The sequence below is a fragment of the Chrysoperla carnea genome, chromosome 5, assembly GCF_905475395.1.
Source record: "Chrysoperla carnea chromosome 5, inChrCarn1.1, whole genome shotgun sequence".
Taxonomy (NCBI): Eukaryota; Metazoa; Arthropoda; class Insecta; order Neuroptera; family Chrysopidae; genus Chrysoperla; species Chrysoperla carnea.
The window spans coordinates 66,215,798-66,221,797 of NC_058341.1; positions in this window are offsets into that span (position 1 = coordinate 66,215,798).

Here is a 6,000-nt window from a genome sequence, read left to right on the forward strand (position 1 = left end):
GTATTTTAAAACTTTTCTAATTATTAAAATTTCCAGTTTCATATTTTCAGAAAAATTTCGAGTATTATTTTTCTCATCTCCTTAAAGCCTCAATTTCTACACGCCACTTTTGTCAGCCTTTTCAGTACATTTTGCTGTTCTTAAACAACGATTGACTTAAATAGGGCTTTTCATTATAAAATTACGATTTACTTTTGTTTAATGATTGATAACCAATGTGATCTGCACCAATTCCAATTCCGCCCGCGGTATGCTTAGGGTAGCGGGTTTGATTCCCGCCGTCGCAACAAAATTAATTTAATTAATAGTTGCGATGGGCTGGTGTTGTGCATGGTATATGCATGAAGGAGGTGCACTCAGCCTCTAAAATTGAGGAGCTGATAAATGAAATTATCAGCGGAAAGGTGGTAAAACACATATGGTATCACAATGGGCTCTATAGCCTTAGTGTTTCCTTCGTGGGCAGCCAATGTAACCTAACCTAACCTAATGTGATCTGCACGAAAAAACGAAGTCTGCGCTGGCGCTTAAGACATCATGAAAAGCCCTATACAAGATTATTTCTATCTATTAATTCACGTAAAATCGTAAATGAACAACTATCAACAACCGAAAGTTTTTAATACATTGTTTTACTTAAACCATGGAGACTAGAGAACGAAACCGAATTCCATGTAAACAAATGTTTGTCAAAAATAAGATGGCGGTAGTGTTTCATTAGCACCGGGATTATGGACGGAGTGTAAGACGCGAGTTTGATTTAAAAAATATGACGAATTTATGTAGTATTTCGTTCGTATTTATTTTGTTATGTAGTAGTTCGCATATATTTATTCACTTCAAACTAAAATTGGTTCCTTGCTTACTTCACTTCTATTTATTATACTATATTCACTACATGGTACCAAAGAAAAACTAGCGACGCTAGTTTTACAAAGTAACTTTAATTTCTACGATTATGTTGAAAAATTTTGCCAATTCCCCCGCTTGAGTTCGGCCTCCTATCTATAGTCTCCATAACTTAAACAAAAGATATGGTGAAAATGTTTATTTGGATTTTCGAATCCATTATACAAAAGTTCCCTAAACTTGTCCTTTGGGACAAAGATGCCTAACACAATTAAAATGGAGCACCCCTGTATACACCAATTCAAATTTACACTCATTCTCGGTCGATGTAATTGCAGTTTGAAACGCATTCCCGTATTCAAAATTGGAAAAAAATTTCTCAATTTTTATTATAATTTTTCGATAACTGTTTAGTATTGGCAAAGTGTAATTTTGTAAAATCAAGTATTACTTAAAATATTAAGTAATAATAAAATAAAATATTAGATTTATTTTACTCGATAAAACAATAATCTTTCATGAACAAGTTATAAAACGTTCCAAGCTCTAGAAACGATAAAATAGTGTATCAGAAGTACGGTATATGAAGTTGGCAACAAATTAAAAAAATCATTAAAAAAAGATAGAAAACTACATAATCACATGAAGTGATTCATATATTAACAACTCTTCAACTATTTAACTTGATAGTCAGTCAGCCATCTTGCAAGTAATCTTAATCAGCTGAATGATCTTGTTTTGTTCGCATATATTTAGTTGCGTTTATCAATTTCAAATCATTCAAATTTTACATTCAAACTGTAACGATGAATATCAGTGTATCAGAGGCTATAAGTAGTTACGAAGAAAGTAGTTGTGAACCAATGTCATCATTAATTAAATCGGCTAATATGTAAGTATATTCCTTATTTATATCAATAGTATTTATACATTCATGTTCATATGTAAATGATATGATGTCATTTGGAGTCATACGTTACCTATACATTCATATGATAACGTTTATTTATCAAAGACGTTAATTCTTGTTCAAATGCTAATCGAAATCATCAAAATATTTAATTATTTAAAAACATAAGTGCATATACTTTTTTTATGCTAACGTGTTCAAATGGAATTGTTTTGAATGACGTCAAAGCATCCCAGAGATTTATTCAAGGTGGTGTGATGAAAGTCACGTTCCTCTTAATACTCAAACAGATACATACTTTCCACAGCACGCATAAATATTTATATTTTTTTCAGAGAAGTTTTTTAAACTAGGTATTTTTTAAATAATTTTTTGAACAATTTTCGTGTGAGCGTTGTTTATGAAAATTTTAGGTAAAAAATATTTTTAAATGTTTACAGTTTAGAAAGAAAGTGAGAGTTGTATGAATTGTTGTTTGAAATTACTGCCAATTATAATTTTAGTAAACAACTTATTTTAAATATTATTCCAAATCTTTTAATTGCGCGTTAACATCATTTTAAAAAGATGATAAAATTAATAAACCATTAACTTAATAAGGAATAATGTTTCATTAATTAAAGCTCAATGAAACAAAAATAAAAAATATACTGAGTGTAACATAAGTCTTGGCAAATTTCAGGAGAATTCATTCATCAAATCAAAAAAAAAAACTTAAAATTTTTTAGTCCTATTTAATTTTTCGATGCTTCAAAAAGTGGACCTTTTTGATTTGGTTTAAATTAATACTAGGTACGCTATGTACCAAATATAGGTACCGAAAATAATTTTTAACGAATCATACCGGAAAAGATTGAAAAGGAGGGTGGAGGTTTTAATGGGTACTTTCTTATTACCCCGCCAATTATTTATAAATATATATAAGTCGATTTAGCTAAACATGCCCCAATAAAAGTTGCTCCGTTTTGACATCATCATGAAGATGCAATTTTGAAATTGATTTTCTTCCATAACTTTAGAACGGAAATTTGGTGCGTTGACACTGTTTTTCATACAAAACAACCCCATAGCAACCTTAAGTAATATCAATTCATGGATGTAAACTAAACACCCAAAATTTTTACGCTCATGTAGGTAAAGCCATAAGCATGGAATTTAAATGGAGTTAAATGCATATCACAAAAAAGTGCTCTTCTAAACATCGACTATTAAAAAAATATAGTTAATCGTAAACCTTGCCAAACTCTCGTTTTGCAGTGTTGCTGATGATATCTATTGGAGCAGACTAGAATTATAATTGAATTGACAGTTCAATACATTCACTTGCTTATGAATCGACAGTGGAATGTACACATGATTACGAATATAATTTTTCGTCGCACTCTTCGAGGCGCTAGGTCGCTTGGATCGCGAGGCTGTAGGTGGCCTACATCGCCTCCTCTGTTAATTACTGAGTTAACTTAAAGATGAAATAACCCATAGACCTATAATACCGGATCCTATTACAGACATGGCCAATCCTATTAGAGACATGACTTATTATTTAAATTAAAATAATATTAGATATAGAGGGTGCGACATTTTAATCTATGCATCTGAATATCACTTTACAAACAAAAACTTTAGAGTTTGATGAGGGACATCATGTCCTGACACCAGATTGGTCCTACTTCTTCGGTTTTTTCTTTACTAACCAATTTAGATTATAAACGGTAAGAGATACAATAACACTTTAAATTAGAAAGTTGATTCTCTTAAAAAATCGTAACATTCTGCATCTAAATAATTTTTTCGAAAGTCTTCAGCTTTCGGAGGAAATGTGACTTAAAAATATGCCATTATTGTATTTAATCGAAAGAAAACACGCTAACTACGAAAACATTTAGATAAAAGTTGTCAAGGGCAAAAGAAGACATTCGCCTGCTTCCATGACTTTGACCTACAATTATCCGTTAAACTTTGAATTTCTTTCGATTAAATGTAATAATTACATATTTTTAACTCGCATTTTCTCCGAAAGATAACGTTTTTCAAAAAAATAATTTTAACTAAAATTGTTAATTTGTTTAAGAAAACTTTCTATTAAAATGTTATTCTACTTTTTACCGTTTAGAATCTTAATTGGCTATTAAAGCAACCCGAAGAACTAGGTCCAATCTAATGTCAGAACATGATGCCCCCCATCAAACTTTACATTTTTTTGCTGAGGTCATTTTTTAATAGATGGCGCCTCTGGCAAGATCTTCAGATGCATAGATTAAAATGGACCATTCTGTATATAATGAATCGAATTTTGTTGGGTCAAACCATGTTGAGTTGAGTGTAAAATTTATTTAGGTGGTACGAACAATTACGTAAAATAAGTGTAAAATAGTTTTTTGAGTTGGAATTTTGTATTTAGAGTTTATTTTAATTTTTTGACTCATTTTTTCATTCGTTTCTTACAAGTCAGTAAATTATAAAAGTTTTTTTTGATTTTCCAAAAAAATGCAATAAATTCCAAAACCGCAAAAACGAAATAAATAAAATCACGGAAATTGAGAGTTTTTCAAGGGAGAGACCCCCTCCCCCTGAAAAGCCAATTTTTCGGTACGAAGTTGTTATAACCTAATAAATAACTGTTAAATTTCAAAGATGAAACACTTTTTTCCTTACATGCTTCAATTTTATTCTTAAAATATCAAAAAAGAAATTTTGTTACAAAGAGTTGAAATTATACTTAATATAAAAAACAAACCTCATTCCATGACAAGGTATATTTTATATGTGCTATTTGCGGTAAAATTTTATATTTATTTAATTATGGTAACCTTGTTTTCTTAAGGTAGTACGAACACCAAAGCAATTTTAGATTTAGGATTGAAGTTATTGTACCTTGTTTTCAACTTTGATGATGAATTTTGTTATAACTTCATGAATCTGGACCAAAAGTAAGAATAAGATTTTTTGATATCTGCCTTGCTTTTCGAAATATCGAAAGTTAATAACTTACAAAAATTTCAATTTTCGATATTTTGAAAATTTTCCAGATATCGAAAAATTGTATTCTTACTTTTCGTCTTATATTGTCAAATTATAACATAATTCACCATCAAAATTGAATACATATATTTTTTAAGTTTGTGTCGCCACTACCGTGTTCATACATCCTTAATTAGTCGGACACAATGAAGTTTTTTTTTATTATTACTTTTTGTTATTGTTTACTTTAATCATGTATACGAAATTGTTTTCAATAATTTAATAAGGTTCTAACTTGAATTTAAAAAGTTTTTTTTTTTAATTTCCACCGACTAGTTTTGGAGAAATCGATGAAAACATATTTACCGTTTTACCATAAAACCAATGTCAAATATGCCTAGTTTTGAAGTCATTTAGATATTAAAATAATTGGACAACCCCACTCTAAAATTTTCAGAATTGATTTAGACTTAGTCCAACTTCATATTTAAAAAAATTCAAGCTTTTTATTTCAAATTGTCTTGGTGTTCGTACATTCTCAACAAACATTTAAAAAAAATTTAGGAATTACTTTTTGTTATAAGCTTTAAAAATAAACATATTTTTTTGTCCACCGTATTTAAATTTTTCCATCGCTCACAAAATTAATCTGTTATAAAATAAATGCTCAAAAAAATTGTATTCATGTTTAATTCGATGAGTAACAATTCTTTTATATTTGCAAATTGCAAATTCATGGCTATTTACGTCAAGGATAAATAATAAAAAATTGATAAATGCCGTACGAATTTTTACACAAGATAAAGGGACAAAATTCTAGGTATAGGGTATGCCGAAACAAGCATTTTAATATTATGAAAACGTAACCAGGAGCAGAAACCATTACCCTTCGGAATTACAACCATTATAACTACTCGGATTAACAATATGCATTTATTTAAAAATACTTTGTATACCTTAGGGCGAGTGCTGTTAAAGAAAGTTCTATGTATATTAGATTCCTGACTACATGCGAAAGAAAATTTTTGGAAAAAGCTAGAATTTTCGGAAATTTGACTTTAAGAGTGACATTCAGGTCAGAGTTCTGATCTATTTTTGAGACTAATATCGACTTATAGTATTGAGTGGCTTGAATAAAACGTCTTCCATAATTGATGAGACGAAAACAGGATAATTTGTGTTGAGAGTAAATAAAGTATATGCACTTTTAATTAATGACAAACACTTTCAATTTTTTCTTAAGCAATTAATTAATTTTATTTATTTTTTATTAAAAATAG